This window comes from Ixodes scapularis, unplaced genomic scaffold (genome assembly GCF_016920785.2).
Source record: "Ixodes scapularis isolate PalLabHiFi unplaced genomic scaffold, ASM1692078v2 PGA_scaffold2__306_contigs__length_199485367, whole genome shotgun sequence".
NCBI classification, from domain to species: domain Eukaryota; kingdom Metazoa; phylum Arthropoda; class Arachnida; order Ixodida; family Ixodidae; genus Ixodes; species Ixodes scapularis.
This window is the reverse complement of record NW_024609857.1, coordinates 7,631,733-7,655,881: the sequence shown is the minus strand read 5'-3', so window position 1 is coordinate 7,655,881 and position 24,149 is coordinate 7,631,733.

Below are 24,149 nucleotides of genomic sequence, written 5' to 3'. Positions count from 1 at the left end.
TGCACATTCGTTTTTTTTTTTTTATTATTATTGATAGATTCTGCCAGCCGTCAGGCCAAAACAAAAATGGTGCATGTTACAAAAAAAATCATCAACGTGACGAAGAAACTAACATTAAAAACGCTGGTAACTCACATAGATTATGCAGTTCACATTGTTTTGTAAATGATATGACATCGCTACAATTGTAAGCAAATGCAGGAAGCGTGTTGCCCTAATCAACAGAGCAAACAAAACAGATTTGAAACGATCTGTAGAGTACCAATATCTTTGAGTATAAAACTTGTGTTTGGTTCTATGTAGTATACTTTTGAGAATCGTAACATATTTTTAAAGCGGCGCTGATTCTTAGAATTAGCAGCTACGAAAGCAAGTGCGCAGCTGTCGAAGGTGTGTGCAGCGAAATATGTATCCAAAAATTTGAAAGCATTCAAGTAAGGTGTTGCTCATATATTTCGTAATTATTGTGCCAATTAGTGTACACATCTTTTTTTACTCAGTTTGAATTTAAAGGGTTTTTTTTTGTCTACAAAAGCAAGATACAATGAAAATATTCTCATCCTACTATGCGTGAAATTCAATCCAAAGGTTAATTGCTTACAGACTCATAAAGCCAGGGTCACACTGCTTATACATCCTACAAAGGACAGTCCGCATACAGTTTTCAACGCGAGTCACCGCGAGATCCGTGCTTCGAATGCCGCATGGCAATGAGGTCAAGGAGAAAACTTGGCACGCGGCATTCGAACCACAGATATCGCGGTGACTCGCCTTTGCAGACTGTCTTTTGTATGATGTGTGTGACATCGGCTTAAGGGTGTGCAACTAAAAGTTATTTATTTTCGTGTTAGGAGCTTTTACAACGTGACATGAAAGACGACACTTTGTTGATCAAGTCTCTTCAAAGTAGTACTTCCCCGGAACGCAAGGTAATTAGACACTGCCAAGCATAACAAAGGATAGTGGGTGATTTTTGTAGATTGTTTTAGCGCTCGTAAAATCATACGATACTTGCTCAAAGCAGCAGTCGAAGTATCGTCTATATTTATCGGAGTTAGAGGAATGATCTACTGAAAGTTTCGAATGCTGATGCTCCAACAGCATTTGTATTTAAGGCAGCGCGCTGCTCTGCGAAATTGAGCCGGCAAACGTCATGTTCAGTTGACCCCGCGCAAGCTCGTTGTTTTGGGTACATGGATATGTGATATTTAACTTCTCATTTGCTGATTATTGATTGCACAATTTTCTCGTTCCCACTGGACAACGATCGAGCGGTCGTTGGATCGTCTCGTTCGGCATACCGCAGAGGTTTCCTTCAACGTGCTTTTCGGGAAAGTAAACGCGCAGGCCTTTTTTATAAATACATGGCAGGGCATGCGCGATAAATTCCGGTATATGCCGCCGTATACACTTTCAGAAATTGCTGCTTGCTTACTGACCCGAGGCATCTATTCCCGATACGGTATTAAAACGTTACCTTCTTTTAAAAGGGATTTTTAGCAAACAGTTACCCCGTTCCGCGTATACCGCATTATCGGAGCCTTTGAAGCATGCTTTTAAGCGCGCGCACCGCGGACACGGTATCACTCGGGCTCGAGCTTAAAAGCATGCTTCAAAGGCTCCGATAGTATACGGTAAGCGGAACACGGTAACGGTTTGAATGAAGGCCCCTATTGAGTTGCGTAAGTGAACAGGGCGAACGGTATACCGTTTGCGTATTGGAGCATGGATCTGACGGGGATCCCGATTGGCTGAATTTATTCGAAGAAGACAAATGATTGGCTTCCTCGGTGCATAGCGGGGCCATTTAGACCCTTTTGATACAAAAGCGCCATCTGTCGCACGGAAAGGAGCCCCCGACGCCATTTTGAAGGATACCGCGTCGCTCCTGCCAGTCTGAGCACGTTTCATTGTTGCAAAACTAATTACGATACGTTCGCTTTTTGTTATGCAAAGTCAGATGGATTGTGGTTTGGTTGCCCGAATTAGTAACCGACTGTATTTGTTTTGTTCTGCTGACATCTCCAGGAGTCAGCCACTATTGGGGTGGCGACTGACTGTTCTACATGGCTAGGTCATTTGACGCGGAGATTTGCAAATGAGCCCGATACACTAAAGATAGAGCTACAATTGTTAGTCGTGAAAAGTGTGCGGCGATCGGTTTCGAATATACGGCTTTATTCGTGTCGGAAGTTGCGTTCGTAAACGCGGAACATAGGTAAAATTATACCTCCTCTATATTCATAAAGCCTGGCAGTTCGATGATGGAGCCATAGAGTGCCCGGTCGCAGATTTGGAGCGCGAAGACCTGGTAGCACAGAGCATTTCTCTGGGAGTCTGGTAATCAGCGCACAGCTTTTGCAGCGGCGAGGACCCGAAACATGGTTTTCAAACTCCACGAGAAAAGAAGCGGTGGCCCGAGGAACATTCCATCACTCGGAACAAGTGTGTTTTGGCGTCTCGCTGCAGCGTGTCGCCCGTTACATGCCGCTCTACCGTTTCACTTTCGGTGGCCGCGTCTAGTGGTGACTTGCCAGGCTTTGCCAGTATAGAGGAGGCTATGGTAAAATTATGGCCTCACGTGCTTGTCTGGCTGATTTAAACAGCTGAATGATTTCAGCGTTCAGAGTGCTAAAAACATTTCAAAGTGACGTTATCACAGTAATTTGGCAGTTAATACGTGTTTCATTTTTTTCCCAAGGATTGGTCGTTTTAGCAACTACATTCGAAAAGGCGTGGAAAAATTATAAATTAAAATAATTTCGTGCAACAAATTTTAAGGCAGGTACTTTATTCGTCTTTGTCAGAATGTTAAAATCAGTAGCAGAATGTAAAAAAAAAAAGCAATTCAGTGAGCATGGAGATATAATAAAATGTGGCTTTTAAATAGCTAGTTTACATATATAGATAATGTGCTAGCGCCATCTAAAACAAACGAAAAGGGACACTGTTTTCGCCAAACTGCTTCATTCAGCCTACCTGCCTCGCGTGCTGTCTGCAACCTGCTAACGAGTTTGGCAGTCAGAATCCACCGGATTGCCGACAACTGTGCACTACGTGTTACATAGGCTTGTGACTGATCGGGAATCGACTATAGAATAACAGAATGATGCCAGCACCACCCTTTCAACTCGCGTAGCCACGAACACTCACTTATATTTCACAACAAGGTGGCTGCGAGCGCATCACTGAAAAAACACAAAGAGCGTTCGTGGAAATAATCCATTCTCACTCTTAATAAATGAATGGTAAGACTCAATTTCTTGTTCTTACTCCGAGCAGAAAGAGAAATGTTTTTTCAGGCGTAGTGGCGTGGGCGATGTAATGAGGACACAAAAAGCTCACAGATTTGATTATTCAATGGGACAACTTGGTTTATGATTTAATTTTTTTACTTCAATTTTCGAGGCGCATTTTTGTCGAATAAGAGTATGTCGAGATTTAAGAGGCCACTGCAGGACGTGATTCATTCATCGACTGTCAATCTAGTCTAGCGGGTTGCTGCTGGAGGTACATCAACAGTTTGTTCTAGCCTGAGCGGTTTAGAATTTAGAAAAATTTACGACACCATATTTGGTGTCACACTTCGGCCTGTACTCTTTAAGCCCAATAGAAAAAAACAGCAATCATACGAAAGAAGAATATACAGGGTGCTTCTCAAAACACGGGTTAAATCGCTCCTGCAAAAAAGTGCGCATTTCACAGGGAAAATGGGTGATTTTTTATTGGTTGATGTCAAAGGGCCTATATCTGAAAACTAATAATATTCCGTATAATTAGGTTCGGAATTACGTTGGAGTAGTTAGCATTTTCACTGGTAAATTTAAGGGTATTCTTTCAAGATGATTTTTGTTTTGGCATCATCGAAAACCATGAGGTCAGCGCACTTTCTAAAACTATATGGCACGAGGAGCATTATACAGTGTTCCGGAAACGTTACAGTCTGCAAACGTTGGTAACCTTAGCGCAGCACCGCTCTTGCCACGCTTTCCAAGTGTTTCTCACAATCACTGATTTGGTAATCATTGATGACGCTCTGCAAGTTTCTGAATAGAGTCATACGTTTGTCTTCACTATTTAAAAAAAAAAAGTTAATGAACACGTTTTAGATCATAATTCGACTTATTCTGACGATTAGCTCGATATACGGAGCGTATAACTCACCTGGACGGATAGCATTAGTGTAGATTTCCCAGTTTTCTTAAAAACATTATATAAAGCTTAAAAATAACACCCTTTAGTCTGTAGTATAACTAAATATTATGGTTTAAAAGTTCCGCTTACCCTGGTTCACTTGCCTCTTCAAAATGGCGACATGACCCTCGTGAGGTTCGTTATACAAATATCCGTCTTCATGCCGATGACGTGACAGATTTCTGGCAGTGTTAAAAGGCGAAACCGGAAGGCGTTCGCTGCTTTTCTCCCTTACGATCGCGCTGAGAAGCAGGGGTCGAAAAAGTGCGAAAATCAGGAGCCTCTTCATTTTGGGAGCGTTGTTCGCCACATGGACACAGCACTGAGCGTTTAAGGCTCGCACTTAAACTCGCAACTAATCCGCGAACAACTAGTCCTAACACATTCAAATAGTATTTCTTTATTTGCTAAGGAGTTTCGACAACAACCTTTGAAGCGCCCGACAGAGCGCGAGTCTTCGTTATTTCCGCCCATTAAATACGAAACTGTGGAACAGTCATTACCTTGCAGGGGCACGTACTTCTTTATGTTCCCTTTTTTATTATGCTCAGCCCTCAATGACCGAAAAGTTATTAAGGCGCCTCTTAATGCCTCTATTGTTCTGCATATCAAAGCGAAATGGAAGGAACTTCTAGGTCTGTAAGCAGATGACGTGAAGCAATCTTAAAAATGGCGAAACAAACAAAAGCTTATTGTTTCAGTTTGTCTTTAATTGACTGGATAAAGGTATTTTTTTTTCTTTTCCTTTTGTATATGAACTCGATGCTGTTTTGTCAGACAGTTGGAATAAAAGCCGACACTGTTAAAATTTGACATCACTTTCAAAGGCAAGCACGGTTCATTTTTGATTGTACAGTTTTTCGTGCAGAATGTTTAGCGTGATTCTCTCTCGCATTGGAAAATAGTATTTTTTTTTTCCTAAAGCGTGAGAAGGGGCATTCATTGTCGAAGACCCTGACCTCGAGATAGAGCACGGACACTTTTTGTGGGTCTTTTCGAACTCGTTGACTATCAAGTGCCGTCAAAAGAATGAATGGCTTTCTGGTGGGACCTTCTTGTCTCTCTCGAGGGTCTGGCCAGTGTAGTGGGCGTTACAGAATCGAAGTAACGAAATCCATTGTTCGTTACTTGCAAATAAAAGGAACGTGTTACAGTTATGGATAAAAAGTAATGCATGTTACTTTGGCGTTATTTTTTATTTATGATTTAATGCATTTTACTGTTTCGAAGTTACAAGAATGCACACGTACCATATTTCAAGGAACATTGTATCTATATAGGCCTCCTGCACTGAAGCTTTGAACAAACTGTGGCGCCCTCATTTTGGGTGGTACAAGGTCACCTGATTGGGCCTCGCACTACTTATGGCACCTTCGCTTAATTTTTTTTTTTTTTTCGTGTGTAGCGCTGAAAGTTGGAAAAACACCTTTAACGTCCGAAATCGGTTAGATTCAATGCCGCATGACAACCGAAAGTTTCAGATTATGCCATCACCGCTAGGGTACGCGTCTCTTACCTCTGAGTCAGAGCCGTTTCTTGAGCACGACTCTGCTCTGAGTGGAACATCAGAACATCTGGCGTCCCAACCATCGTTGGTCTCGGTGCTTTTTTTTTTAAATTATTATATTACTTTCTACTTTGGAGCACGTGAACAGCGTCACTTGGATTACGCTCTTCGTGTCGAAGCACAAGTCAAGCACAGTTTGACCTTTGCTTTGACGATGTTCGAATTTTTGTTGTTTCTCTGTATATTCCTTGTTATCGCGTTCCGCACCAGAGGTGGCACGCTTTTACATCAGTGACAGTTTGAGACGCTCAAGTTTGTACTAGCCAAAACAAGTCCTAACACGTTCCTTTTCGCAGCGCCCCCGGGGCAACGCAGGAGGCCTATGCAAAAACTTAACATAATTATATTTTCTACGATTCCACCTCAATACTGACAAAGAAAAATGGGAATGAAAGCGCGAAAAACGCAAGAATTAGTATGACTTGGTGCCTAAAAACTCAAGAAATGAAGTATAAGTTTTTTGTTTTTTTTTAAGTCTTGGGAAGAAGATTTATTGAGTAACGTAACTATGTTACCGGTTACTCGAAAGAGGTAACGTAAGGTTGAAAACGTAAAAAATACGTTACAACGTTACAAAAATGTTTGCATTATTAGCCACGCCGTTACATTGTAACGCGTCACCGCCAGCACCGGGTCTGGCACAAAGGCAGCCTCACTAGCGGTAACGAAGAACGCCACAAAAAGTGCAATCGTACTAACGTTTCACGTTCCGCTTTACCTTCATCATAAATCATTTTAGAACGGCGTTTTTCAAGATGTCGGTTCATATGTGCACTGTGCAAAAGGCGCGTGACTTGCACTTGCAAAATAACTCTTTTGTATATTGCATAAAGACATGGGCAGGAGCTGAAAAAAAAAGTGAACATAGAGGATAAAAATGATCATCCGCCGGAATAGGGATTCTTCACTGGCGGACGTTGAGTAGCTGTGCGCAACTGATGAGCGCGTGCTGAAACCGAGCTTCCACAGTTTTTTTGCAACGTGCATTCGGCACTATCAAGATTGCCGGTCTTAGCAGCCTATTAAGGTGAACTCGTTCTGAGTATGCGCTCTAAACATTGCCCTCAAATATGTCGTCCGGCGAGTACCCTGAAAAAAAGAAAGGGCATCCGAGGAGGAAGTGCCACCTAGCAGCACATACGTAACCGTGAGAAAAATCTTGCAAAGAAAACTTCCGCGGCCTAGCGGCAAAAATGTGAAACAAAGAAAGGGTGCTGATCAGAGCACATCGCCGAAGTGTCACCTCAGCGTAAAGCCGGAGTCACACTGCTTACACATGCAGGCACGTAGCCAGGGGGGGGGGGGGGGGGGGGGGAGGGGAGGGGAGGGCCATGGGGCCTGCCCCCCCCCCCCCCCGAAATCTTCCATTTTGCGTGGGCCTCCTCTCCCCCCTCTCCCTCATACAGCATTTTGTCATGGGCGCCCCCCCCCCCCCCCCCCCCCCCGAAACAAAATCCTGGCTGCGTGCCTGTACACATGGTACAAAGGACAGTCTGCATACAGATTCGAAGGCGAGTCACCGCGAGGCCCGCGTGCTTCGAATGCCTCACGGTACTGAGTTTAAGCAGGAAACTTGGTACGTGGCGTTCGAACCACAGATATTGCAGTGACTCGTGTTTGCAGACTCTCTTTTTGCGTGATGTATGATTCACGAGCAGTCTGACCTAGGCTTAAGAGCTGAAAAAGAAACACCGACGACTGAGCGTTCGTGCTAATTGCTCCGCGCTGTATACGTTACCAGCGATGTTTTCATTGCGATGCACGATCTGTTTTGCAGGCGCCGCAGCCGTGTCACCAGACGCGGTGGTGCTGGCGGTGCCTGTCAGTCCGGGACCTGCTACTGCTGCTGTGCACGTTCGCCATGCTGTCCGTCTACATGAGCTACCGCCTGGGCACCCTCTACCTCCAGGACTCCGTGGGAGGTGCGTGTTTGAGAACCCTCCTAAATACTTTCGCCTACGCGAGTTTATACCAGGTGCTTCGACCAAAAGGCTATCAAAAATCCTTACAAATAGGGAGGTTGAGAGAAAAAAAAACTCTTTACGGGTACAAACTGCCAGTCACGGTAAACATCAGGGATTGCAATAACAAAAAAATTACTAATAAGCTGAGAAAATAACAATAGTTGACTTCTCAACTTGTTTTTTTTCTTTTTTTAGTTTGTGAAAATAAACATATCGTTTCAATTAGAAACTTGCTGAGCATCATCGGAAGTCACTAAATCGACTAAATTCAGAAAGATGTAAGGCAGCATTTAACGACGCATCTTGCCTCCAGCGCCAACGCGTGAAGCTACCGCCACGTCTCCCTCGTGGAGTGGAGGTGGTTTCCAATGATGCTCAGAAAGTTTTACTTAATACTATGCGTCTGTTTTCACTAATTAAGAACTTTATTGGTAAACTTTAGTTAATTATTGAGCGAATGAGTGTGTTTTTTTTTACACTATTTAATATCTGTCGTGGCCGGCAGTTTGTTCCCTTAAAGAGTTTCTTTTTTTTCTCACTTCCTTTTTGTAGGGATTTTGTGAAAGTCTTCGCTGAAACACCCTTCACTTGGCACAAAGACCGTGATACGACATTTTGGGTGTGTGCACCCCAATGAATCTGGAGCGATTACTTTCCCACAAACCACTTGGAAGAACCCCAATCGCGGGGCGAGGGGGGGGGGGGGGTGCTTCGGCGAGTGACGGGGCTATTAATAAGTATAAACGTAAAAAAAAAAACGTTTGCGTTGTGGCAATGTGTATAACGTTTCACCACACTCATTGACACAGCGCAGATTATCTTTTTAGGTCTAAACAGACTATCGGCCTCGTCATTTCCCTTCCATAGACCAGCAGAGCAGTCTCTCCAGATCTCTTAAAGTGTGCACCTTTTGAAATTCTTTCGCGTATGGCACACGGACCACCGGTTTACTTACGAAGACCACAGGCAATGCAACACGCGGAAATCTACGTGCGCACCAATGATCCCGTTAAAGCATCATCATTCTCGAGCATTCACACTGTGGCCTCTCGAGGCCTTTTCTAGGAAGTGCTTTAGGCCGCTACCGTTTCATTTATTGGGGTGTTTAGGCAACCCCACAATAATCGAGTCCCGTGCGTTTTCAACTTTATCACACGTAGACTGAGAGAAGATTTGACACGGGTGCTGCATCAGCATTGAACTCAAGGCCTCGTGCATAGTCAGTGCGTCAAAGGACGCCGGAGTCGGGCTTGAGTTCAGGTGCCAAGAGTTGGCGCCATCCGTAAGTGTTATATCGTTACGTGGAGAGGGAGGAGACTGTTCATAGGCTTTGATTATTCTGGGATGTCTTTGTTTGGGGCGTCCTATGCTTGCCTGGCTAAGTGGCGAGCTCGCGTCTGGCGAACACTAATCTTCTCACGCTCTCACGCTGAGCTTTGCCGCGAAGGCGTCCATAAAACGAGCCTCGGCTTTAAGCTCCAGGACACAATGCCGTGGAGATGACCGTGCCTAAAAGGACAACTTTGGCGCCCGAGCCGAGAAGGACGGGCGGGGGGAGGTTGCTAGTGCGATAGGCCTATAGTGCCGTAATTAAATTGGGGCCAATCCCATCGGTGGCCCTGAGCGTCGTTTAATTGCCGGACCACGATGCCACGCGATGCCTTTTCGCCGAAGTTATTAAATTTGTCACTCGAGCGGCTGCATCGCGTGCCGACAAATGAGCCGTGACATCCGATGCCCCCCGGCCACTGGAGGGGACCCCGTCGCCCCCGCCGCTTCGCCAAGAGGGCAGTTCATTAAGTAGCCACCGTGGCTCGTATCTCGTTCGGCCGGACCCTCGAGATCGCCGAGACGGCAGCGGATCTAGCGCTGCGGGGTTCGTGAGGCCTGCTTTGGCACGATATGACGCGAGTCCCGTCGTTTAAGCGTCCCCAGATAGCTGCCGGGGCTCATTCGTTCTGACAGCTCGTCTACAGCAGGGGAGATTGGAAGATCCTTGCGAAGCGTCTCCCGCAGAGGAGCGTGAACACGTGGTGTTAGCAAGACGGGGCTTCGGACGATGTCTCCGCGATGACTTAGAAAGGAAGCGGGACTCGAATGGCAGCGGTGCTTAGGAAAGTTATTAATAAGCTTATTTTATTGAGGTACCCGCAATGGAAGCTTGTAGTCAGAAACGAGGGTTGGTTCTTTAGATATTAGCTTCCAGTAACTAGGTTATTGGTTTCGATGTTCCGGCTCGCAATCGATCCTTGAAGGCTTAAAACTAAATAACTATTTTTTTTCTCGTCTTTGTCAATGAGAAAATCTGGTTAAAAAAAATTTCCTTGAATTGTATTGTTATTTAAATGGAATCACGGAGGTGGTTTCATTGATAGGCCCAAATGAGGTGATGTGTTCGTTCAGAGAGTTTGTTAAATAGACGCAGAAAAAAAGTTTGGTGTCACATTTTTATTCAAATAAATATTTTTCTTTCCAGCTTACGATCTCCAAAAGCGTAGCTAATTTTATGCTGTTAATCTAAAATGTTAGGTCCGTGTTCTAGATCCAGCAATTTGCAGGAGCAGTTAAATGTTCGATGAGTTTTCACTAAACGTACACACGAATACCGGGAAATACAAGTTCATTTATGACGTGCTATTTAACACCTGCGTTTTGCTAAAAGTCCATGACTACAATTTTGAGAACACACAACGAATTTGATAATAATAATCTAAAAAAAAAACGTCCCTTTACGCGTTTTTTTTAAGTAAGGGCCGCTCGTCCAGACGTCCAGGAACACCTGAAAGACTCGTGAGCTCAATACACGGCCGAGTCAATCATGCGGTGATCATAATAATAAATAAAAAGACAGTTAGTACTCGGCAGTTTTCGTCACACGACAGCAAACGACCACGAGCTCGAACCCAATTTTTCGCCAACGAACGCATCGTAATTTTAAATCCCACGAAAACGCCGGTGGATGGCTAATTTTCTACGCGTGAGTCGAATTGAGACGCATTGCAACTCCAAAGAAACTGACGTACCGAATTATTACAACCTAGAATACAAGGCCAGCGTATGACGTCATCGATAGTAGACCCCGGACCCCCCCAAAGCGGCAAACACGCTGTAGCGGGACGAGAGTGACCGCAAAGCGGCTGGCGCGTTCGTCTTGGCGTTGCCACGTGCTAGCATCGCGCGCGTTGGCACGGTGCGTGGATTCACTAGTGACGACGCTTTGAATGAGGGGGGGGGGGGGGGGGGGTGAGGGGGGCAGGGGGGATTTCAAAGGGAGATTCCAAAGTGTTCCGTACTTTGGAATCTCCCTGAGCACTTGCTTCGTAGAGGTCTATCCGTTGGTCTATCTGAATCAGGATCCTTGTGGCGGCCGTTTTTTTACACTTTTTGTTCAATGCGTTTTGGTGGTTATAACTAATATTGCGACAAGATGTTTCATGCACAACTGCGATTCAAAAGATCGGGACAATCACTCAAAAAAGAGCAGCGATTCCCGATGTGTGTCACTTGAAATAAAACGACTTTTTCGAAAGCAGTTTACGGGGCCCAGCTGGCCGAGCAAGTAACGACATGCGCGGTGAATGGACGCTGAACCCTTCTTATGCCGATGATGATGGGCTTATATACAGGTGTTGGCATGATACACAGCCCCCTCTATATACAACAGTGGTTTTGATTATTTTTTTTTTTGACAAAAAGGGAAAACACTGCTTAATGCAATTTAGAAGTGCAACGCTTACTCCCAAAAGAGTAGCAAACGAATATCACCCACCTTGGGGTGCTCTATATATGCCACAACTTGATTTGGCTGGCGTTGTTGATTCATTCTGCATTAACACCAATCGAGACCGCAGAAAAAGGCTTACACCGTCGGGTGACTGTTAGCGTTCGGAGCATGCGCAAACAAAATAAAACTGAATAGAAGCTGTGCACGAAAGTTTAGCTCCACCCAAAATTTTCAGGTATCTGACATGGTTGCTTCTTTCTGACAGATGTGAGTTATTACGGCGCGTCAGGCATGATCTTTCTGTATATTGTTTCTTCTCTGTGTGCTAGCTTCTCCCCACAGTTTCTATGTACCCTGACGCACAGGATGTCAACCAGAATGAAACTACTTTTAAAAAAACAATCGCTCCCCGAGAAAGTATATGCAACTCTTCCTACTTTATTGTAGACTAGTTGTTATGGGGGCAGAAGCCTGAGCACTACCAAGGTCAGTTTTCCACCGATACATTTGATTCTGTTTCACAGTGCTCCACCAAGCCGATGGTTTCTCACATTTTCGTGTTATTTGCCATGGAACACGATGTTCACTTGTTTCCAAGTTCATTGAGACGTCCGAGCAGCCGAAGTGCTCGAGTAGCGGCGTCGCTGTTTTTCCCGTGGCCGCAGTGGGACCACCGCGTGAACGCAGTGGGTCTGACTGCCTGCCTCTCCGTCCACGAAGACGAAGAGTCAGACGTCGACGAAGCAGACAACAAAACAATTCTAAACCGATAAGACGACTGTAACTGCTTTTCTGCGCTCGATGAAAAACTAAGGCCTTACAAACAACACAGTCATATCAAGTACAGACATGCATGAAAATCCAAGCTGATACCGGGGGGTGGGCGTCCCAAACGATGATGAACGATGGTGTACGCTCACCACAGCCCTCTGCAGCCAGGAAGCAGGAAAGCGATGACCACAAGTATCATGGCGGCGGCACCACTTCCGGAATGCGCGCCTGCGCAGTTCGCTTGGTGACAATGGTCTATTGTGTAGCGGTTATCAAGTTACTTTTGTTTTTAGGTTGTCCGGGGGCGTCGAGTAAGGTCCAGATCCAGACACTTAATAAATTCTTAACAAAATGAACAAAACATTCGACGTCTTTAGAGCGACATTTAATAGGCCAAACATTGAATTAGTAACCTGAGACTGGGGAACAAGAAAAACCTCAAAAACGTAGAAAGAAAGAAAAAATAGACAGGGCCTTTTGATGTTTCTCTTCTTCCGTAGTCTCAGGTTAATTCAATATGGTTATTATTCACCGGCTCGCCTGCACCTTTACGATATGTTATTCGTTCAATAGGCCACCATCACTAAGATTTGAGCATACAGGTTGCTCCGCGTTACGCTAATTTAACAACCAGCCCAAGTGTGGAAAAAAGTTGCGAGAGATGGCTCTGGCATACAATCAAAACACTGACTGGAGGCACAAACTGTCGTTTGGTTTAAAGAGTTTATTAGCCCAACGTTGGTGTACCCGTGCGTATCCGTCCAAATATATTCGACGGCATGCCTGAATCCTCCAGCAGGAAACCTTCAAGGGTAGTGTAGGACTTCTCTACTACACGTTGAAGTAAAGGGAAAGGGAATGAAAAAAACGTAACGAGAAGTAAAATAATGTTTAATGAAGTGATAATGTGATTATGAACATGATTGTAAGCCTGAGACTGGGGCAGAAAAGAGAACACAACAGAAGGTAGTAAAAGAGGAGGCAACGTCTCCTCTTCTCCTCTCCCCTCCTCTCCTCTCCTCTTTACTACCTTCTGTTCTGTTCTCTTTTCTGCCCCAGTCTCAGGCTTACAATCATGTTCAACTTACACTGGCTAGCCTGCACTCTGACTATTTTTCGTTAATGTGATTATGTTAGCCCTAAAGCACGTTAGAACAACGCATTCAGTTTATAAATATCTTAAAAAATTGTTTCATGGTGTTTTTTTAATTGCAGAGAAAAAATTCACGAATATGCCGAGTTACTAAGTCATACATAGCAACAGACATATAACGATCACAAACTCGGCAGGCTGTTTGAAACCAGCTACCTGTTCTCGCGGACAGCGTTCTGTGGCAACGCAGTCAAATCGTCGAAAATGCCACGAAAGTTGTCCCCGGGTATAGTGTCGCAATATTATATAAAGCATTAATATATATAAGAGGGTTTATATATTCGTCGCCTCCGAGCATATATATGTACGGCAGGAGTATTCGATCCGTACTTATTCTAGTTTAACCTTTTTTTTTCGTTCACTTACAAACAGACACTGGTATGAGTTACCGTACGCATCTACGTTTCATAATAGCGCACGAATATAGACGCTGTTCGGAGAACAAAACCCGCGTTTGTCTACATGAAACCCCTTTTTTTATTTGTATTGTTTGATTTGATTACTGGAAAGCCCGTCAGCAAAAACACCTTACCAAGGTGAAAGCTTTTCACTCCGTCAAGCTCCGCAGCACGTGGCTCACTCAACGATGCATCTTCGCTCGGAATCCTTCGCTAAGCTCTTGTACATCCAAAGGAAAAGATCGCTATCGACGCTTACGGCGGCGGTGTCGAAACTCCCCACCCCTCTCTTGCCCCGCAAAAACGCTTTTAGTGAGGATCCGTTTTCAAATCGAATTATGGCGTTCAGGCCGCGTTCGAACTCGAGCCGCGAATTCTTCCAGCGCGCCGCCGAGAAACGAAACGACCTTTCTCACAAAGCACCGCATTCAGACCTCGAGACGAAGTTCAGTTCGAGTCTTTTTTTTGTTTTCTTTCTTTCTCGCACTCATTTTTCCTGCCTAAGCACAGCGGAGATGTCTGTTCGCCTTAGTCGCTTCCTTTCCTCCAGCGACGCTCCAGACAGGAAATCTTAAAAGCGTTCCTTTGTAACGCAATTACCGGGAGGAGCAGTCTCCCCGCCGAAAGTCCCCGAGGCACATTCATTAGGGAAAGAAGACCCGCGGAAGCTCACGCTCGTGCGACAGTGCTACCTGCTTCGGGTCTCTTCCCGCAAGTTCTGCTCTTCTGTTGTTCCGCTCAGTTGACAAAAGAAGGAGCTGTTCTTAGAGGGGTGCCGAGGTTGTGACTCCAACCGTTCCTGTCTATTGAGCAACTCTCTGTGCACTGTGCTGTATTTTATTTTTGCTGCGTGTAGTGTGGCCTTCTTCATCTATCAATGTCTGCCTGAAACCTCGAAGACTTTACTTCTATCGCGATTTTTCTCGTTGGTCGTAGATCCCCCTGTTTAAGTTTAGGAGACCGGTTTAGAGATGTGCACTGGTCGCGCTTATTGCAAGCTCACTGCCAGTGACCGCTGGCAACCATGGCAAGTGCATATTGTGTGTCGCGTCGTGGCTGCCGACGGCGAAGCTATGTCAGCAGCATATGCATTATTCGAGCAACTATTTGCGTGTCAAGAAGACGCTTACATTGGGCTCTATTCGTGATCGGTTGGTCGTTGGCTGCACAGTCCACGCACATGTTCCTTACGATCTGGGGCTCTTTGTGCGAGATGAGCGCTTTATACGCGGAGGCAACTAAGGGAACAAAGAAGAAAGGGAGGGAAAAACCGTGGGTCAGTCAACATTCTTTTCTCCCTGCCCATTTGCCGGTGCGAGTGTTTTCTCTGGGCAGGGAGATAAGAGGGACTTTTAGCAAACCGTTACCGTAACTACCGTTACCGTAGTACCGTTACCGTGGTACCGTTACCGTGGGCCCGACGGCGCATGCGCGCCTCGTATCGGCGTCACGTGCCTGAAATGCGTTACCGTGGTCGCCTTATCGTGATGACGCGGCCCTGTGTTTAACATGGCGGCGTCCACGCTACGCCACTGCGTGCGTTGACGACACCGTCACTGTTTCAGAATGCTGGAGGAGCCATCTAGAAACACTCGTAGCAGCAGATATTGCTGGAGGAGCCATACTTAGGGCTGAGAGCTGCTTTTATAACGTTCCCGGCATGTCGCAAAACTGAATGTTTTTTTTTTTTCTTTTCTTTCCGCAATATATAAAAAAGAATAATACTTCCGATGGCATTGCGGCTTCCTCGGTGGCTCTGTGCCTTCATCACGCGCTCGCTGTCTTTCACAGCGCTTTGACTGCGTGTAGCTGCGTGAGCACTCTTCCACTTTCAAGACGAGAAAGCTCGCACTGGAGGGCGTATTCACTGGCGGCCCTAGCTATGTGCGCGAATGCTGAGAGCGTGCTGATGGCGAGCGAGCGTGCTAATGGCGAGCTTCCACAGTTCTTTTGCAACGTGCCTGCCGCACCATCAAGGTTGCCGGTCTTAGCAGCTTATTAATCTGAGCTCGTTCTGAGCATGCGCTCTAAACCCGACTTGCACCTTATCAACTTGTGGGACAGGCGATTAGAGGCCCTTATGCGCTACAGAACCAGGAGGTCCCTCCAGAACAAGATCCGCCTGAATCACGCCACGGCCGAGGCCAAGAAATACATAATCGAGCTCTGCCGTACCAACTGGCGGAAACTGTGCGACTCCTTTAACGAGCGGATAGGCTACCGTGCGCTTTGGCGGGCCTATAAAGGGCTCGCCGGGAAAACAAAAACCTGCAACACCGGAAGCAACTTGGCCCTCCGCCTCGACATTGCCGAATAACAACTCGCGGCAGAGGCGGGAGATTATTTCTTCCCGCAGCAACCCGAGCCGCCCCCAGCAGATGTCTACGTCCGGCAGCCCATACAATATGAACACCCGGCGGACGCTTTCTTCACGCTCGCCGAGCTCCAGGACGCTCTCGCGACAGCGCGAGCCAAGTCGGCACCTGGCCCGGACCTCGTTACTATCTCCGCGCTCCGGAACCTTCCGTCGGACGCCATGAAGGAGCTTCTTGACATCTTCAACGCCATCTGGGAGGAGGGTGAGCTACCTTCCGAATGGAAGAGATCTACAGTGATCCCTATTCCCAAGCCTGGAAAGGCTCCCAACATGGTGGCCAACCTTCGACCAATCTCCTTGACGTCAAACCTGTGCAAAGTTCTAGAGCGGATGGTCAATGCTCGTTTGTCCTGGATCCTCGAGTCGACTGGGGCCTTTCATCCGATGCAAACGGGCTTCCGTTCTCAACTCTCGACACAGGACAGCCTACTCATGCTTTACCATGACCTCTACGAGCGCCGGCTCTTCAAAAGCCAACCGCGTACGCTTGTGGCCATCGACTTACGCAAAGCATTCGATTCCGTACCACACAGCACCGTTGTGAATGCAGCAAAGAGGCGAGGTATTAAGGGCCGCCTCCTAAACTTTATCAAAACATTTCTCCAAGACCGAACATTTCAGGTGTCCATCGGTCAAACCAAAAGCCAGTGGAGAACTAACAACATTGGAGTTCCTCAGGGGGCGGTCCTGTCGCCGCTTCTTTTTAACCTCGCTATGGTGGACCTGGCTCTCGCTCTCGAAGCCGTCCCGCAAATTCGCTTTACAATCTATGCGGACGACGTCACCCTATGGACGACGGCAGGTGGCGCGGAAAGCCAACAACTCTATATGCAGAAAGCGCTGAACATCGTCACGACCTTCGCCCTCCAATCAGGCCTCGAATTATCAAAGGAGAAGACCACTTATATGGTCATTCCCGGCCCACGCCGGAGAGCCCGTACAGACATTCAACTGCAGGTGGATGGAGTCCCTATTACCCAGACCGACTCTATCAAAATTCTAGGAGTCACATTCGACCGCAAAGGCGGCGTTATCACATGGCTCCGGCGGTTGAAGTCGCAGTGGAAAGAAGGCCTAAACTTACTCAAGGCGATCTCAAACAAGGCATGGGGTGCACAGGACGACCTCCTTCGACGCCTCGTCCGTACCATCCTGATCTCTAAGGTGGTGTACGGACTTAATTATCTTCGTCTCACCAAGAAACAAGAAGCTGCACTCACCACCATGTTACGAGCAGCCATGCGAGTTGTCACTGGACTTCCCCGCTTCACGCAGGTAGACCAACTCGAGAGCATCGCTCAAATGAATACTATCCGTGATATCGCCGATGAGATGCGGGTGAGCCAAGCTCAACGGCTGTCTCGCACTCCTCACGGTCGAATCATACTCACGTCCAGTGGTCGCGCCCACCTCATCAAAGGCCCGCTCATGCCGACACCAACTCCACCTTGGAACGCGGAGGCAGTCACCCCTGTCAAACCCCTTCCAAGTCACGAAGGACCTGATCGCCCCGAGAGACGAGCCACGCAAGCGGCCATTCATAACAAGGAAATCAGCCAGTTCCTCAAACACGTAGAAGTCTTCTACACGGATGCAGCGAGGGACGATAGCGGCCGAACTGCAATTGCATGGCACTCACCTACTCGCAACGAGACGAGCAACCAGCTTACCTCACGTACACGAAGCACCTGCATGGCAGAACTTCTGGCGATTCTGTTCGCAGTGGAAACGGCCACGACCATGCCACGCCCAGAAATCAGTGAAACCCGCATATACACAGACTCCCAAGAGGCAGTGCGCGCACTTGGGCAGTCGAGCACGTGCAACGTTACGGTTTCGCACATCCGGGAACTGGTTCGCCTCGCCGGGGCTAAACAGAAGATCACCATCGCGTGGATTCCTGGCCACGTCAACATTCCGGGGAACGAGCGGGCGGACGGGGCCGCGAGGGCACTGCTAAAAGCAAGTATTCAGCCCTCACAAGGCCCGGTCCCTTCGCCCGTTCAACGAGATGTTTCAAGCAAAGAAGTCTTCGACCTCTATGAGATCAAAAAAGAAGAAAGAAATGCCCGGAAGGCGCGACTTGCTGCGCTCCTCCCTGCTAACCCCAATCCGATCCCTCGAGGGCTTCCAAGATGGGAACGAGTGGCCCTGCACAGACTTCAAACTCGCACTATGCTAACTCCCGTTTGGCTTGCCAAATTCCACAGGCCAACAGACCAGGAGGACACGGGACCTGGCCCAAGATGTCCCCACTGCGGTGTCCCCGCGACTTGTGACCACCTTGTATGGTTCTGTCCAGAGACGTCAAACGAACGGGCGGCGGCGATCAACAACCTGCCTCCTTCCCTTCGACCGAAGACCCTATGGGAATGGGCCCACCCGAGGTCCTCAGAACCCGCGGATAGAACAGCCGTCTTTTCATCCCTCATCTCCTACCTCCGGTCCTCCAGGATCGGACGGTACATCTGATCCATCGTCATCGCTAGCTCCCTTTTCCCCTTCCCCCACGCCACACGAGGCCCACAAGCCAGAGGCGTGGTCTTTCAAATAAACGTTTCAATCAATCAATCATGCGCTCTAAATAGCGGCCTGAAAAATGGCGTCCAGTGAAGACAAAATTATTTTATATTTATTCTGCTTCAATACTTGGAGTGAGGACATAACGCGACACTTGCCCTTATTTTGATAACAGGGATCAAGATACCCGTGTTGGGTGGAGTTGGGTCTAACGACGGTTAGTGGCCTCAAACTATGGGAAGCTTAACTGAGGTTAAGGCTGCTCGTGTAACTAGGACATTACACTTGTGCAGAGAGCCAAGCTGATTTCATTTTTTCATTTCATTTCGGTGGCGAGCGCGATACCGGTGCTCTCCACTAAGGGGCAGCTTTTCATGGCATATCAAAAGAAATAAAAAGGGTTCGCGGCTTCATTTGATTGGTGCCCAGAGTGTGCGAGCTCAAGTGCGCTCGTAGCTTTGACTGCGTTGCCAAGAAACGCTGTTACTGAGTATCAGAAACCGGTTTAAGCAGATTTTTAGTTTCATCATTATTCCACTTTACTGCGTCACCATTTTATAAATTACTTATTGCCGTAAATTTTTGTCACCAGGGTATGTTCCAGTCGAGCTCCAGTTACCACGGTACGAGTCCCCGGTATTCTAAGATCAAATTTTGCAGGTTTTGAAGGCAACGCCATTGCGCATGCTCAATCGGGCCCACGGTAACGGTAGTGCGGTAACGGTAGTACGGTAACGGTTTGCTAAAAGTTCTAATAACCTCCATTGCGGTTACATCCGGCCCTAACAAAGTTTTAGAGACAGTCAAAGCGTTTCTTGTTGTTGCTGTTCTTGTTGTTGTTTTTTAGCACTGCCAGTCGCAAGTCATCCAATTCCTTCGAATGTTGTTTGCAGACCTTGTAGAATCTTGTTGAACCGGGCAGGGATGGATTGAATCCCCACCCCTGCCCGTTTCGACTTGGATGAGCATCGTGCCGGCGTGCGACCGTGTACTATAATTACTGCGTGGTGCGCGTTAAAGACCCCAAGCTAGCGGTTGTACCAAACTGGCTAAATTGCTCATCTACAGCTAGGAGACAAGTCGCCCGTTGAGGCAGACTAAGTTTAGGCTGTAGAAACAAATACACACACCAATTTAGAACCTTCGCAGTTTCTTCACAGCTTCTTCGCAGTATCTGTTGTGGCAGTGCTTTGGCGATTCCCCGAGAAATAATCTCGGTGGCACTCGATGTTGGGGATTGTTGTTTGTTTGGCAATGTATTTTAATTACTCTTGGAAAGGATGCAGGACAGTTGGTAGGACGCTAGTGTGCGCATTCTTGTAACCGTCCTGCAAAGGGAAGGGAAAGGGGTAAGAAAGAGATAGTATAGTAGAGGATGTGAGAGGTAAAAAAAGTTTTCAGATGTGCAATGTCCATGCGTAATAAAACAATAGAACCGCCAACACTTCAACGTCAAGCCGCTGGAAAGGTGGTATGATCGTGATTGGATGTTGGGGACGTTTAAAGCGCGCCGTTGGGAGTGCGGCGATGTCACGCGACTTGAATGTAGATGCAGGAATGTTTAAGCCGTGCACGTTGGCTTCCGTTGTTGAAGAGGAGCCAACGGACGAGAGAGCGTCGGATGCCGCACCGTTGTACACACAACGTGCATTCGCACAGGGAACACTTCATGAATATGAATCTCGCTATTGATTTGTACAGGCTGAGGAATTAGAGGTGCTTTACCATTATGTGCCCCCCTTGCGAATCAAGTGTGTGACCCTCTACTCTCTAGAGGACGTCGTGATCATTGCATCATATGCCTTTTGGTTTTTTTGGTTTTTTTTTTTGCGTGTGGGTCTTCAGAAATTTCACTTCAGGTATATTAAGCGACATCCTCTGTCTGAAAATGCTAAAGTGTCTTCTGACATCACGCTCTTAAAGCTTGTAGAAAAAAAGAAGAAACGAAACGCCATGCAGAGCGAATTTCGCATGAAAATTAAACGTAACATTTACGGGGTTGCATCAACGGAGCAACTTCCTGTTGTGCGTTTGTTTCTTGTTTTGTGGCTTCACATTCGCTTACCGTCTTTTCGTAAATTGTCATGATTGACTCGAGCGTGCTCTACAGAAAAGAAGAGTTGTGAGTCTGTGACATAAACACAAGTGGGCTAGGCAAGGAATAGACAGCATCATATGCCAAATCTGCATTTCTTCTGTTTTTTTTTTTATGCTCTGCGTCAACTAGATATCAGCACTGTTTGGTAAGATTAAAGTTAGCTGAAACTTCGTTTTCGCGTTGAGCTGCGCTTGCGCGTGCATAATTTTCTATTAAAAAAAAAAAAAGAAACCTAGGAATTTTGTGTGTTTACCGAAAGTTTGAGAACTATTTCTCCACAAGCTCATCGATACCACTTTTTTGACAGACATGCTATTACTATTACAGCCTACGGAATGAATCAGGCGAATAGAAACACTGAGCCCATCGAATGAAGGAAAAGGTTAATTAAAGCTGATTTTATATTTAAAGATAGGCGCTATCGTTCCGTAAGTCGAAAACAGGCATTCCGACTACATTAACTTCGCTAAAGATTTGTATGCACTTTATTTTGGTTAGGGGGCTTCCTTTTTTTACGTTAATAAGTGCTTGAGTGAAATAATTTAGAAATATAGTTTTATTTTAATTAATAGCAGCTTAATTGTTCCGTAAGAATTTGATAAAAAATACAATCATTATACCGCACAAAAGGTAATTTTCGTCAATAGTTACTGGCACACAGATTTCATTACTTTGTGTCACTGAAGCTGAAGCAAGCCCACGAAAAAATAAAGGCAGGAAAATAAACAGTAAGGATGCGATTGACCAGAAAAGTCTATCGATAATTCCTAACCGTACAAACGCACTCAACAACAAAAACTTTGACTGAGCAGCAAAATCGCCTGCACCTGCGGTGCGGTTTGTACGCTTATTCGTTCTAAAAAATAAAAAAAAAAGATAAAGAAGTTTGTTTTAAGCCACGTTAGGTCCGAAGCGAATACAAATATAAAGCTAATCTGTCCTCAACAAACAAGGAGTTTTTGTTTTCTTTTTTTTATCTCCGAGAACCATAGCCGAACAGTTTGTAACAGTGTCTCCTCCGCAAAAACGTATTCGTTCATTTATTTTGTTTGTGTGTTTGTTTGTTCGCTATCGATTTCTTCTCCTAGAGTCGTGTTTTGTAGCTTGCTTCGTGGCATCCATTTTCAAACAAAACCTAGAAAACAAATAGAAAAAAAAGAAAAAGTATGAGAGCGCATTTTCAAGTCCGTATTTAGCAGCGTCTCCCCTTTTTCTTCTCGCTTTTATTCTTTGAGGGACGTCTTTTCTTACCAATCTCGCGTCTACCGACTCCTTTCTTTATAGAACATGCCGCTTACAAGTCGGGAGATCTTTTATTTATTTACTCGTTTATTTCTAAGCGCTTCTTCCTTCTTAAAGCGACTGAGCAATTTTCCCGTTCGGTTTAATGTCGGCTCTCAACTTGATAAAAAAAAAAAACTTCTCGCTGTCGGGTGTATCCGCGCACCTGGCGTTTTCGGGTGTCGGCGAGCCATCGATCCCCGCCTGACACGTTCCACGATTTACGACACGATCGGAGACAGGACGGCCACCTCAAAGCCCATTACTCTCGGAACCAACGAGAAATAACGCAAGACCGTGTATACATACACCGATAGAAATATAAATGTCAAAGGCAACCCCTTTTTCGCCCGTGCTGGCACTTTTTAGTTTGTGTGCGTGCGTGCGGCTGCGTGTGTCTGTCTGTGTCTGTGTGCGTGCGTGCGTGTATTTTTTTTTTTTTTTTTTTTACTTTGCGCGCAGTTTAGCCTGCGCCTGTTGTTCTTGTTTTATTTGTTTTAACAAAAGCTCATGGCAGGCGGAAAATAAGTTAGCTTCTTCCGGTCCTCTCTGCCGTATAAAATGCCAATAAAATAATAATAATAATAAATTAAAAACAAAAACATCCTGCCACCGCGTTGTGACAGCCGGGAAACAACTCGAATTATTTGCGGGTTGTTTTTTCGTCGTAGTTTCGTATTTATGCATTCTGTTCGCCTCCCGCATTGTAGAACAACGTCAATGTCATTTTTGTTGCCTGAAATCTGAAAATGAAAATAAAGCAAAAAAAGATTGAGGTGCGCTTTTTTTTTTCTTTTTTGTCTTGAGCGCTTTTGTGACCAGGAGAGGCGATGTGACAGGCAACGTTACAGAGTTGTCCCTGCTTCTAAATGAGAGAAAGCGAGGTGGTTATTCAATAAAGAGACTGTTGCTTTATCAAGCGGTTTCAGGAAGCGCCCATGGCGTTGAGAAATTTCACTTACATGTTTACGAACTTGGTCCTGACAGATCTCTTATCACATATTCTAGTTTTTAGTGAAGGAGTATGACTTTCACGAAGCTTGCTTGGAAAATTTTGGCGTCGGAGGCAACGGCGAGTGAAATAGGTGGCCCTCGTGATTTCACTGATTTCCCTCCAAAGAAGAGTTCGTGCACGTCTGCCCTTCAGATTTGCGGGCGAGTCGTGAATTCTTGGAAGCAGTGGAATATCGTCATGAGTTTTATTTCAATAAATCCCAATCTTGTATTAAATGTCCGGAGAGCCAGATAAACTTGCAGGAGAGGCGGCGTCCATGTAGTTATAATTCCAATAGAAAATGTGTTCTAATAGTGAACAGACACTTGGTGGACACTTGGAATAAATATTACTTCTCACGAGAGCCGTGATATATCGATGAGATTAGTATTATTGCAAAAGTGAAGTAAGTAAGCGTTGAAATAAGCATGACCGAATACGTTCATTTGCTGAAAATTATGCTTAATTGGGCTTCTAACTAGGAACGAATAGAAGCAGGAGAGTTCAATTAACGCGAGTCATTAAATTCGGAACAGTACGAGAGAGCAAAGCTTTTAATACTGGAATAATGTATGATACTTTGCAAATGTCCCTTTAGTGCGAACGCGTAAAAGTGACCGGGGACGTTGACTGGCAAACTCCATATTTCTTCGATTGACCAAGCTTTGTTCGAAGAAGACGCGTTTGGCGGCTAAGTAGATTTGTAAGACTAATGACAACAAGATGGAAAGGCGGGAAACATATATATATTTTTTTTATAAGGGTTATAGTTTGTCTTCTGTCCGCATATTTCTTGATATTATTTTTTGAGTCAAGTCAAGCCATTATAGCACCAGAACTCAATTACGTCTCCGCATGTTGTCTTTGACCGCCGGCTTCTAGGAAACCTCATCCCACAGTACAAAAACCAACTGTTTAGCTGTTTTTAATTGGGCGCCTATATAAAAGAGCACCACTGAAATCACACCGCTTTTTTTATAAGCAACACAGTTGATGATGTTTTTTACGAGTAATGGTCATCTCTATATTGTAGCAGACTACGATCACTCACAATTAACTTCCGCGGTTCACAGATTATTTAGCAGGCTCTGCTCTCTGCGTGACATGA